The 14,185-nt window shown below is 30.5% G+C and overlaps 2 long non-coding RNA genes across 4 annotated transcripts in view; one reads left to right on the top strand and one right to left on the bottom strand.

Annotated features, from left to right (window-relative positions):
* LOC139425554 (uncharacterized) overlaps positions 1 to 14,185 on the top strand; it is a 69,906-nt gene that overhangs the window by 26,049 nt on the left and 29,672 nt on the right. For all 3 annotated transcript variants that reach the window (XR_011636764.1, XR_011636765.1, XR_011636763.1), the window contains exon 3: positions 3,162 to 3,248. This is a non-coding gene — a long non-coding RNA (uncharacterized lncRNA). The remainder of the gene's footprint in view (positions 1 to 3,161; positions 3,249 to 14,185) is intronic.
* The window catches only part of LOC139425555 (uncharacterized), a 36,893-nt gene that overhangs the window by 15,834 nt on the left and 6,874 nt on the right, over positions 1 to 14,185 (bottom strand). The gene's annotated exons all lie outside the window — the stretch shown is intronic.

The following is a 14,185-nucleotide window of genomic DNA, read 5'->3' as shown; positions in this document are numbered from 1 at the left end:
TTGCCCAGGACATCCACTCCTTGCCACTGTATTAATAATACAGGGTGTTTATAAAGTCCCGGACCCATTTTGATGTTTAATAACTCGTAAAATAATAAATATAGATTAAAATTAATAACATAAATGGTTAGATAGACTCAAAGAGTTTCATAACCCTTGTCAATGAACTTCCACGTGTGCCCCCTTCGTCGCACGGAGAATATCAAGTCGATAGTCAATTTCACGCCAGGTAGCGGCAAGCATGTCAGCATCCACAGAGGCTATTGCGGTTGTAATTCTGGTTTTTAGGTCATCAATGTTCGACGCGATCCTCCTGTAAACATTGTCCTTTATAAATCCCCAAAGAAAAAAGTCCAGCGGTGTTATATCAGGTGATCTGGGTGGCCAAGGAATTGGACCTCCTTGCCCAATCCATCTTCCTGGAAAATGGTCATTCAAAGAACTACGAACGATGATACCTCAATGAGGTGGTGCACCATCTTGTTGCAAAAAGACATGTGGCTGAAGCTGTTCTAGTTGTGGAAATACGAAGTTTTCCAACATGTCTAAGTATACGACTGATGAGACCGTCTTTTCTGTAAAAAAGAAAGGCCCAATGACTCGGTCGTGCATTAGTCCACACCATACATTAACCTTTGGGGAATCCCTTTGTGTCTCACGGTATTCATGGGGGTTTTCAGATCTCCATATGCGCACATTATGGCGATTAATAATGCCAGAAACATGAAAGGAAGCGCATAATGTTCTCGTCGGAGAACATAATGCGCTTCAGAAAATCAGCAGCATCTTCTATCCTTCCTACCATATCTGTTTTAAACCTCTGAAAAAGAAGAGGGCACACGTGGAAGTTCATTGACAAGGGTCATGAAACTTTTTGAGTCTATCTAACCATTTATGTTATTAATTTTAATCCATTTTTATTATTTTATGAGTTATTAAACATCAAAATGAATCCGGGACTTTATAAATACCCTGTATAATAAAACACCGAATTAGCTTAAATGAAGAAGAACCCATTGCCCAGGAATATATTTTCCTTCTTGAAGAACATTATATAATTCACGCAACGTGTTCTCTTTAGTTTCTTCGAGATGCTTCTATCAAATCAATGAAATAGCTTGAGTCGTTGAGATCTTCCGCTTCCGCTGATATTACAAAAGCCCGCTTCCTTTACATTTATAAAAATAAACGTTACGGTCCTTACACTTAAGATCTAATGTTTCTGAGGAGGCAGAAGATATTGAAGGACACGCAATATCTATTTACTAAGTATAAGAAATGTGCGAGACTATTCTAATTTGGAGAAGCATTACACGTGTGTTATAATAAAAACTAAAACTTTATAAACAAAACGTTTATTAAATATTTTTGAAATCTTTATTACCCATGAAGTAAAAGAAAAATATGCACTTAAGCGATCGCAAATGATTATTTAAGAGAGGAAAAAACAAAATGGTTATAATAATTTGACGAATTATAACGTTTGTTTGCCGGATAAGCTTTAAATGTGTTCATAAGGATGAACATACCATACACCTATTCTCAAATTCCTCAGGTAATGTTGCAGACATAGGGGCTTGGAGGATTAAAATCCCTCATAGAAATCAACTTTAAGAATTAAATCAATTGTCAATCAGAAAATAGATCTGATTTCTTTATTAAAAAAAAGCAATTATACGTTGTAAATAAAAGAATTAAAATGACAATATTTTTCTTAGGAGCTGCAAGACTATGATTAAAAAAAAAATTCTAATTATCCGAAAGCACAACGAGCTTTCGCAAGAAAAGAAAAAAAAGGAAGGATAGAACCCATTCTAGAAATCATAAATTCAATACAAAAAAATTCAAAATATATATCATCCAAACGTTAATTTTAAAAATATATATGCCTGACAATTACACAAAAATATATTAGATAAATTTATAAATATTGTAAACACTAGCTCCCTCGTTCTTACTTATTAACTTACAGATATTATTCAGGAATTACACTAATCAACGATCTTAGATATCAAATATTGTGTTTACCTTTTATAATGCAGTTTGTTGTGTTGATTTTAGGCGTAGGTGAGGGAGGAACTCTTTTTATTTTTAGAAAACTGCTCGCTTATTTTAAATTTTATAAATATATGGATATTTATTTTTTCTATGTATGTTTATTTATATATAAAAGAATGTATAAAAGTTAAACTAAAAGAATAGTTTCTTAAAAACAAATACCGTATAGCACGGTAATTTTACCAGAATTATTTTCGTCGTGCGTGGACGTGAAGCAAATGTGGGCCACTAGAATAATTCTATTATTAGCGAAGAAAATTTCTGTATAAATTTAGACATAGTGGAAAAATCATTTTACTCTTTCAAATGCAGATGTATCACAAAAGACTTCATTGTTTAAAGACAAATCATAAAGAAATGTTTTCAAAGTGGAGAAGCTAAATTCCTAATTTGCTTCTTAATTGTGACTAGACACAGACTATTAATATTCGTTTCAAAATTATAAAAGATTTTTTGTTGTAAAATAATATATTTATTAAATATTTTAATTTTTCCCTTCATAGTTTGTATTTTTTTGAACTATATAATAATAGGCTTAAACCTACAAATAATTCCACGGGAGATGTTCAAATATTACGTTAGCACATAACGGTGGAAAGGACGATGCTAACGTCAGACATTAAAATCAAATTTTAAGTTGAATTTTTTTAATTGCAAAAATAAATAAATAAATAAATAATTAAATTAAAATAAAATAAAAAATTCCCTTTTAAAAATTTTATATTTGAAATAAAAGTTAAGTTTGGAGAAGGAGAAAATTAGTTTAAAGAGTTGTTTAAACAGAGTTTAAAAAAGAATTTCGACTCATTTCGAAATTTGAAGAAGATATTAATTTAAAGAGTCGAATTTAAGAAGAAAAGAATTCAAAATTTAAAAAAGAATTTCGAAAATTAGTTTGAGGAGTTGAAAGAGTTTAAAAAAGAATTTCGACTCAATTCGAAATTTAAAGAAGATATTAATTTAAAGAATCGAATTTAAAGAGAAAAGAATTCGAAATTTAAAGAAGAATTTAAAAAAGAATTTTGAAATTTAGTTAAAAGAGTCGAAAAAGGAATTCGAAAAAGAATTTGAGTTTAAAGAGTTAAAAAAAGAATTTCTTCTAGGAGTTGGAGTTTCAGAGGTCAAGATTCTCCTCATTGATTACAAAAGATGCCTGAGGGATATTTTACTCAAAATTTTCTAAAATGAACGTGAGTATAAATTTTGTTTTACGCAAAGTTACATCGTTTATTTTACTAATAAAATTAAATTACGTCAGTAAAAGTTAAGGTAGAAACCTTGGGGGTTTCAAAACCAACTAATTTTCTTGCGTTAAGCATTGGATGATGTTTGCGATTTTCTTAGTTTTGCTGACAAGGCCCAAAATTGACCAAAACGTGTTTACGTAATATTTGAAGAACCTCATGGCGCTCGCTAGAGTGGAAAGATAGTTCTATAAATACTATGAGCACATGACTCCACTTACTAAATTATTAGTATTTAGTAAACAGTATTTTCCCAAATCAAAAAATCTCTTAAAGGATTCATTTTTTATTATTTTTACTTGATTGAAGTTCTGAAGTAAACACTAAGACACTTTGGATTTCTTATAAGAATTGCTAACTAATTATATCAGCAAGTTCTTAAACATCATTGAAAGCTTTAAAAAAAAAACTTAAGAGACTGCCTCGTGTACTTTCATTGTTCTCAGTTAAAACTTGATTGACATATCCTCCTTAAGGAGTTGGGGAAAAAAAAAGTTTTTTTAATGAAGAATATGAGCTGTAAAAAGAGTTAGTTGTTGTAGGCTATAAAAACATCATTGATGTGCAACACCTCCTTTATTCTGTTTTCCATTTGAGAAATCATTTTTAAGCGTGTTCTGTTTCTCCCTATAGATGTAAATATTATTGCAATATTCTGCACACTTCTTCTCTTAGACTGACTGTTCCATCCGTATAAAGACTCAGTCGTTGTCGTAAATCAAATAGTATAGAAATAGCAATAATGTTGTATTTTACATAATAAAAAGTTTAAAAAATGAACAAACAACAAAACAATGAAAGAAACAATATAAAACAATAGAAATAGCAAAAAGCGATTGAAAAAAAGTACTGATAAAAATAATTATGACAAAAGAAGAAAAAAAGACCAACTGTTTTCTATTTGTAATTTCACCGGATTTCCAATTGGAAATGCCTTCTGAATATATTTTAGAAGGGAAGAATGAAAAATATGCAGAAAAACATAAGGAAGAGAGTGCAAAAATGGTAATAATAATAATAATTTTAAAATACTAAACAAAAATTGAAATACATAACTTTATACGTAATTTATTTTATTTTATTTTTTGCATTAACAATATTTTAACAATTCTAAGCTGCTTTTGGAAGTTTCAAATAAAAATTCTCAAAATCATAGCTGAAAAACATAAATGATGAGTATAAAATAATTAAGTTTCTTGGTTGTTTTCTGTTTCAATGTTTCTTTATTCCTCGTTTGCCTTTAATTAGCAGCTGATTGTACCATATAAAAAAATTTCATACAAATTTATTTCTTTTCGTATTACGAAATTTTTTCAGATAAAAAAATACTATGCATTAAAGAACACACTAATGTTCTTTAGATTCACAAAAAAAAATTAGAGTTATTGGAATAAAAATAAGGAAGTTATGATTATCTGATGATTCGTTTGTTATTTATTTCCTGAACTTAAATTAAAAACAACAATAGATTGGAACTCAACTACTTAACTATAAATTGCAATTTAGGATGCATTTTTATTCCTGATAAATTATTAGCTAGATCCAAATAATTTTCAAAGCATGCCCACGTATCACACATTCAGACATTTAAGAAAATTATCTAATAAGAACAAAAAGTTATCAAATAAGCAGAACAAAGTATAAAACGAATCATAGAAAAAAAAAGCACCGGAAATAAAGCACAGAAAAAAAATACCTGGGGAAAAAAAGCACTAGAAAAAAAAACGCACTGGAAAAAACGCACCGGAAAGAAAAGCTCTCGAAAATAACCTACTGGGGGTAAAAAATTTCAATTCATAAATTTAGTGTGCGATTCGATTATGTCAGTTAAACCTAAACTTAACATAAATAAAATATTATTCGAAGGTACTTAGATATTTTTTAAATAATTAATTAAAATTCGCAGATTAATTTGATGTTAGCTGTTGTCTAAAAGAAACTTTCAATACTTTATATATTTTTAATGCAATTCATTATTACATAATATTATTATATAATAGCATTATTGTATAATAATATTATTATAAATAAGGTATCAATTAAGTCTATTATAAATAGTCTCTGACGATTTTAACGTTTGAATATAAGTTAAAAATATAAACAAAAATGATAAATTATGTCAATTTAATACAGTTTTTTTTAGAAAAATAAATAGTTGAAAAAGTATCATTTGTATATTATCATTATATAGCAATACAATATATGTACTTATTGACATTTAGAACTGATTATGAGTCCTAAACATTTTGTTAAATGGCACACTGTAAAAATTGTGGTGTAATATCTCTCCGAATATATATCATAATATATTCGGATATATATATACAGAATATATATAATATAATATATATATATTCGGATGTTGAACAACTCTAAAAATTGTACGAAGGAGTGCTTTATTTCAGGTTTACACCAAATAAAGCGTTTATACGCAATTTAAAGGGTGCAATTTAAATATAAACACTTAGAATTGAATAAGTTTGCACCAATCTTTCACGCTTTCACACAATGCGAAAATTATTTCCGATTCCGGAAACACCAATGTTGGAGCGCTTTGAATATCGCCAGAAGTTTGTTTGCAATCCAGAATAAGCTAGCGAGAATTTGTTGATGTCTTCTACTCTGGTATTCATCCACAGAAACAAAAGTTCGTTAAAACATGTATGTATGCTTTTAGTTGTGTAATAAAGATAATTATATTTTAATTTTTAAATCTCTGTAAACTGTATTAAATGATTTCATGATGTATAATTTCTATCCATTTCTATTCTGTTAAGCGTCGCTCAATTTCGTCTAAATATTCTCTCCGTACCACGCCTATGTTTGATTCATAAATTAATTTTATTTTAAAAATTAGTGTATAGATGCATTCCAAATCAATGTTTCTTATCTTATATTATATTGTGAAAATAGTTTTACTATCTCTTGGGTGAAATATATCTTACTGTAATTATACAGTTTTGTTTTGCTTAATAACAAAAATAGTGGCGGCTCCTTTACACTAAGAACGTGTGTAGAACGAAGTAGTGTAAAAGAACATGGGTAGAACTAAGTAGTGTAAAAGAACATGCGTAGAACTAAGTAGTGTAAAAGAACATGTACGGCGTTTCACTACGCCATTTTGGTGTTAAGTAGTTGTTGTCCCCAGTTTTAGTGTTGAATGACTCTAAAAAATTTTACAGCGTATGAAGTGGAAAAAGTTCTTTTTCGTAAACTGTTAATTAATTCTTCTATATTATTTTTTTTTAAATATTCTCTATTAAATCGTAAATTGGTCTCACTCGAATAACCCCTAAACAACTCTTAATAAAAAAAAACCTGCACCCGAATGTTCTCATTGTGCGGAAAAATTCACTATTAGAATATTTTAACCATGTGTAACAAAACCCAGAGACAACGCCATTTTGGTAGCTTTAATCTAATATGGACTTTATTAATTGTCTTCTGGATCGGGTATAAAATTACAAGGCTACAGTGTTGAACATTGGTAATCGTAAACCCAAAATTGGGTCGGCTGTTCAACGACTGTTGTATATAAAAAATAATAATGATAAAAAAAAAAATCTGGCTTAAAGTCCTGAATTTCAATCAGTTATTAAATTCTTTTAATTACTAATGATGGGCTTTTAATACAGTGCTTTTTTTTACGCTTAACGTATAAAACAACAAGAGTTGCCTTAACCTATTTAAATAAGCACTTGCCTTTATTTCAATTTTTTTAATTAAATCCTTTTTTAACAAGAAAAAAAAGTTAGTGACCCCAATTTTTAGTAAAATTGGGCTACGGCAAGAGAAAAAGTAATAAATAACAAAACATTTTGGGGGAAATTAATATATNAGTAAAAATGTAAACATAACTAGATATTAAAGTTATGTGTTCCAAAATTTCTGTAGTATAAGTTATAGTGCATTCTTAAAAACTAGTTTACATTTAATTTTCAATGCTTACATTAATTTGTATGAAAATTTTTGAGAAAATAAAAATTACATATAACATATTTTTATCAAATATTTTACACAAAATTTTTTCAATTTTATAACCGGGGACAAAACCGGGGACGGAAACAGACCGGGGACACGAGGTCCTCGCCGGGAACAATCCCCGGAAATCGGGGACGTCTGGTCACCCTATCTAATATGGACTTTATTAATTGTCTTCTGGATCGGGTATAAAATTACAAGGCTACAGTGTTGAACATTGGTAATCGTAAACCCAAAATTGGGTCGGCTGTTCAACGACTGTTGTATATAAAAAATAATAATGATAAAAAAAAAAATCTGGCTTAAAGTCCTGAATTTCAATCAGTTATTAAATTCTTTTAATTACTAATGATGGGCTTTTAATACAGTGCTTTTTTTTACGCTTAACGTATAAAACAACAAGAGTTGCCTTAACCTATTTAAATAAGCACTTGCCTTTATTTCAATTTTTTTAATTAAATCCTTTTTTAACAAGAAAAAAAAGTTAGTGACCCCAATTTTTAGTAAAATTGGGCTACGGCAAAAGAAAAAGTAATAAATAACAAAACATTTTGGGGGAAATTAATATATTATGTTTGAATGTATTGAAGCGATTGTCTTTTCTAAAATGGTTATAATATTTCAGCTTTTAAATAAAAAGATTTTATGATAGTTAACGTTAAAACTTTTTTCGAATTGTTTTCAAATAATGAGTAAACGGAAAAATGAACAGTTGTTCATTTTTTCCATTTACTCATTATTTGAAAAGAGTGTCGCAACACAGTGTTAACCGCAATGCATAAAACACTGATCAAATTGCGGAATAAAGTACCAGCCCTTTGGATGAATCATCCATAAAATCCATTTTTACTGTAAAATATTATACCGTAATTTTTACGGCATTCATTTAATTATAGTAATTCAGTGATTTTAAAGTAATTATTTCAGTAAAAATTACGGAATATCAAATTTTTTGTTCCGTGGATTTTACGATAAAAAGTACCGGCATCCGGTTCTTTTAATCGTAATTTCATCCGGAATTTTTTACAGTGCAGAGCTGTTTACGTGGTAGTTGAAATGTCCAACTCCGACTTATATTCAATTCAAATTTTCACCGAATCCCTAGAAAGTGATAATATTATTATTAAATGAATGCTAATATCAAATCATAATTTTCTATTTTATTTATGAAGTATTAAAGTAAAATATATTTATATATTTTTGTACCACCATGCTTAAGAGTCTTAATCATTTTGTTAAATAGTATGCCGTAGTTAAAATTTCTGTCCATAAACTTTGAATTAATCCTGATAATATCAATTAATTAAAAAATAAATCTCATTTCATTCGAATAAATGTTTAATTACGTTAATTTCTGGTTCCCGAATTTAATAGATTGTTAAATTCAATTTATTACTAATGGGGATATTTTCAGATCAAAGATTACATGGTGATTTTTTCCTATCATTTTTTTTCGGATGCTTTACCTCCGGTGCGAGGCTTGCGATTTGGGAATTCCTGATCTAATAATGAGAATTCAATGAATATTTTTAAAAACAAAATAAGTTCCACATTAAACTATAATATCAGTGTTTTAACTTTTAACCATAATTATCTACAAATTCGATGTAACCTTTTAAATTGAACAGTTTTTCCGTTCAATTTCACCCATAATCTGTTCAATTTCAACCATCGAGTAATTAAATTCAAGATATACCATTATAGGGTCCAACTTAGCACCGTATTAAGGGTGCAGCAATTTCACGCGATTTTAAAAATTCAACGCATTCAGAAATTTAGAACAAAAGAGCTCAAATAAGTACTAAACCTAAAATATTTAATCAGCAGCATGATGTTTTCTCATCAGCCGTGCTAGACAGAAGAAAAATAAGAAATTTATCTGTTTTCCAGTTATCAAATTTCCAGGAACGAGAAGTGAGAAATTGTTGGGGGATTTTGAGGGATCTTATATCCCTGATTGATTATGTCCAAGAAAGCTTTGACATTTTGACCTTGAAAAATAAATGATCTATGAGGAATGAGGGAAAAACAAGTGTGGGGCAAATTTGTGAGGGATAATATGATAGACGGATTTGTTTTTGTTTATGCAGCTGATGGATTCTAAGAACCGTGGAAGGGCAACAGAAACTGGATACTTCCACGAAATCACTTCGTTTTTTTTCTTTCCCGTTTAACTCGTGATGAAAATCAGTCATTTGTATCATAAACATTTTTTACGCAAATAAAATATTGTATGAATGATTTTTCTTTTATCAAACGTAATTATAAAAACAAAATTTGTCTATCAAACTTAAATTTTTATTAAAAAAAAAGGGGGTGAAAGTGTCTCAATAAAAGCTTTGTAACACATTTGTGTTGAAATTAAATGGGTATTTTTTCTGTCAATTTTATTTTTAAAGCTTATTAACTGCCTGCAATTTTGATTCTCTCATACATCACTGTAGTTTGGTTGATGCAAATTTTTTGCACACCCAATAAATGCGAATTTGCATTAACAATAAATTGATATAGTTACCAGTTTTAAATAATTGAGTTACCAAACACCGACTGCACAAGGGGTATATACACATGCTATAAGGGATTATGACAAACCTCAAATAAATTATTTATAAAATAAAATAAAGTTGAAAATTATCTAAGACATTTATGGTCCCGCAGTGGACTAGTCGTTAAGACACGGTTCCCAACAAATCACCGAAGTCAAGCATCACTGGCTGAGGTCAGTGTGCGGGTGGGTGACCATTTGGATTAGTCTGCGTAGGGATCGAGGGTGTGCGGTACTGGTCCTCGTTAAACTGTCTACCATAATGTGCTCGACTTCGCGCGCAGGTCGTCGGGCTACCGAAGCGGGGGTGCCATCCCCTCTGCAGAGTGCAGAGGATCAAAATTGCGATGGCATGTCTTCGGATCATCCTCAGGGCAGGGATGTATCCCAGACGGTCGCCAATAGCCCATTGTGCAGCTCTAGTGCGACGTAAATGAACAACAACAACTAAGATATTTATGTAATTGAGTCACAATGGCTCTGAGGTTAAGGCACTGAATTGTCAATGTGAAGAACTGAGGTTCGATCCCCAGTGGCGGCTTGAAGCCCATCCAGCTTCAGATCAATGGGTGCCAGCTTGCCTGAGAAGTAAAGACAGCTTGTGCGCAATGCTTGCCACAACCACGCCTTTGGTCACTGTTGCAGGAACGTCTTTTGCTATTAATGTAAATACATCAAAGAACTAACGAAAACTTAAAAACGAATGCAAATGAAAAGAAAAATATATCTACCCTATCTGTTTACTCTAATACCTTATCTTTTCTATACATGAATATTTTTTTAGCTAATAAGCAAAAAACTGCTCAATCCTATGTTGATTCTGTTGATCAGATATTTACTAGTAATGTATTACTAGTAATGTATTACATGTATTTTCTGTTCATTCAGAAAAGTAATTACTTTTGCTGCAAGTTCTTGCCTGTACCATTTACCATTAATATATTCATAAACTAAGTTGAGTTCTTTATGCAATTAGATTAATAGTCTTAGAAACGGAAGGCCTTATACTTACTTTTTTTTCTATACGCTATAATGTGTATACATAAAGGCCGGTTGGGGAGGTTTGACCCATGATTCAAAATCAGGGATGTTAATAGATACCCCTCTCAAAGATGAAGTCGAGAAATGTATTTATGTATTTATTTAATTTCATTTGTTTATTTATGTCTGCTTATTATTTATTTACATTTCATTGATTTATACCTGTATTTATTTATCAAAATTTTCCTTATTTATTTATAAACATCTGTAATCTCGATTTTTTCTAGAAATTCCCTCACCTTTTTTTAACTTATAATTCCAAAACCAAAATTATTATTTTTCTCAAAAAATAATGAACAAAGTAAATTTTTCTCTTAACATTAATCTAATATACTTTTTTTTTTTTAACTATCATACATAATAGTAGTTTTTAACTATCATACATAATAGTAGTTTTTAGCTATCATACATAATAGTAGAAAACAAATGTATTTTTTTTGTTTTAATACTTTCAAAATAAAAATTAAAATTAAAATAAGGATAAATTGAAAATTATTCTCTTTCAGAAAACAATAGATGGAGAAAAAAATAAGAACAAAAATAAACAAATCACGATTTAGCAAGAAATGTTTCATATATTTAAAATAAAATACATCATTTCCGTTTAAATATGTTTATTTTCTATACTTCGTTCATCCAAATTTGTATGAAAGCATTATAATGCTATTGTTTTATCTTCGTGAACAACAACAAAAGAGTAAATTGTGAATTCAATTTCATAATTATATTGCAAAATGAACAGTTTATTTAAGAACAATGAACCATACGCTTTCCTTTAGAATTTTATTCATTTTAATTTTGCGAACTGCAGGTATGGAATGAATTTTAAAGTATCGATTTTATTTACTTTGAATGTATTAGAAACAAAAAGTAATTAATTTTTCAAACAATACGTTCAAGTTTTTTATTATTAAAATAGCTTTATTAATGTTTTATCTTTTATAATTTATGTTAATTATTTCTCTTTTTATAATTCTTCTATCTAAATTCTACCTTAACTAATTTACTCAGTTCTTAAAAAAAAGTAATGCTGATTACTTTTATTTTATTTTATAAGAGTCAAACAGTCGTCCCAATTCTGAATTTACGACTATTTATGTTCAACTCCGTAGCCTTGTAATTTTGAACCTAACCCCAGAAGACAAGCGTACTCTTGGGCCAAGCGTCAGGACAAACTACCCTTCGATGATTTTTCGATCAAACTAATCCCTAGTTGCGTTACATAGAGAAGAAAACCACCGAAACATCCCTCGGTTAGCCCGATCGCAAGGGGACTCTAACTCATGATCCATCTACCACTGAGGATATTTTTCCGTCCTCAGTGTAGTCGGAGTGGGCCGGGAGCAGAATTCGTAATAACCAGCCACCGTTGGAATTCAAACCTGGGTTACCTCATTGAGAGCCGAACGCTTAATTCCCTGAGCCACTGCGGTTTATGCTTATTAATTATAGACTCGGGAGTACGAACCTTCCCAAGCGCGACGACTTTTAATATGAACCCGACTGAGCCAGTTATTGTTTACAATTTTTTGAATATAAGCCCACGCGAGATAATCGCATTTCTTAAACTTGATTACTGTTAGAATTTTCATCCTCAAAATTACTGTAAAATAAACGACCGCAGAACATCCAAACAATTAACTGTAATTTTTCAAGGTTAGGAATATTTTTCTTACCTTTATGGGTTTGAAACCGTTTATGATTGGTATGGTTAGAAAATCGTGAATGCAAAATAACCAGTATGATTTTAAATACGTAAAAATGAAATTTAACTGGACTTTGACCTTAGGTCAGGATAGGCTTTTCGTTAGGTAACGGGCATTAGTACTAGGCTGTGATTGAGTTGTGTTTTGTCAAGTGAACGGATAAATGTTTCTTTTATAGTTCATCTGCTGTTATCATCGATCGTGAGAGATATGAAATACTAAATTCTTTTGTATAGCAGCTCTGAGGCATCCCATCTATGCGTGATTGAGAATGTCGTATTCCAGTAGTCCAGGGTCACAAATTGAGGAGTGCAAGTCACTAAAATTTCTTGTTGTGGTGAAGGAATAGCGCAAATATTGCCGTGTCAACCCTGGGATTCGGATCCCAGTTCAGCCGGTCATAAACTCTCGTCTTCCTCGTTTAAAGTCTGTATCCAGCAGCGAGGATCAGAGTGACTTCCTTAGTGATGATTACCACACACTTATGACTATAAGATTATTAAGCAGCCGCTTTAAAAATCCGATGATAGAAAATAAAATATGAATTAAAAATTGTTTCCGTCTTTTGAAGAACATAAACACAATTTGCATCGGCTGTGGGCCTAGTTGTAGCTGATTTTGATTGAAGTAAAATTCTGTTTCTCAGAATTAGTTAAAAGTTAGAATACCATCTGTTTTTTTATTTATTTTTTTTCTATTGTTTTGGTTAAATATTAAAAGAAAAACATCCACTAAATAAATTGTTATTTAAACATTTAGGAATTTCTAACAGTGAGATACAGTAACTCAAATTGAGTGAAAATATAGCTCGATATAATACCTAAATAATTTTGCACGTATTATTAGTTCAAAATTGTGATATCATGTTTCAGCTATGCACCGCTTTTCCTGAAAGTTCGTTTTTATTCTTATAGCTTATAGAGCTTATTATAGCTGTTCTGAGTAATACAAATTTTAACTTATACTTCGTCGTTTTTTTATTTTTTTAATTAAAAATTTTTTAAAAAAATCTAATTAAATGCATGAACTTTCATTCCCACTAATAAGTCATCATATTTTTTTAATCAATACGCCACAATATAAATAAATAAATAATAAATGTAGCACAATTTGAAACCGTATTCAACCGTCAAACCTCAGGGAAGCGCAAAAGTATGGTCCCACGAAAACTCAGGGAAAAATTATCTAAACAATGGTTAAAAAATGAACAATGTTTTGCCTCGAACAATATTTCATTCATTTTCCGTTGAGCAAACTCCTTTTTACTGTACACCGAAGAGCCATTACATTATGACCACCCTGCTAATAACATGTAGGACCTCCTTTAGCCCTCAAAACTGCTAGCACCCGCAGTGGCATTGAATACACAAGGTGCTAATAGGTAGTCTGAGGTATCTGGTACCAAGCCCTCACCAACTGGTCCTGCAATTCCCTCACATTGCGCGGGGGTAGCGTGGCAGCAGGAATTTGGTTTTTCAAGTAGGACCACAAATGCTCTATTGGATTAAGGTCAGGTGAATTTGGGTGCCAAGACATGACTTGAAAGTCACTGGAATGTTCCTCGAACCAATCCATGACGATTCGACCCTTATGACATGGTGCATTATCCT

Source organism: Parasteatoda tepidariorum, chromosome 1, assembly GCF_043381705.1.
Source record: "Parasteatoda tepidariorum isolate YZ-2023 chromosome 1, CAS_Ptep_4.0, whole genome shotgun sequence".
In the NCBI taxonomy this organism is placed as follows: domain Eukaryota; kingdom Metazoa; phylum Arthropoda; class Arachnida; order Araneae; family Theridiidae; genus Parasteatoda; species Parasteatoda tepidariorum.
Note: the sequence above shows the minus strand (reverse complement) of the source record. Positions and strands in the feature narration are given on the sequence as shown.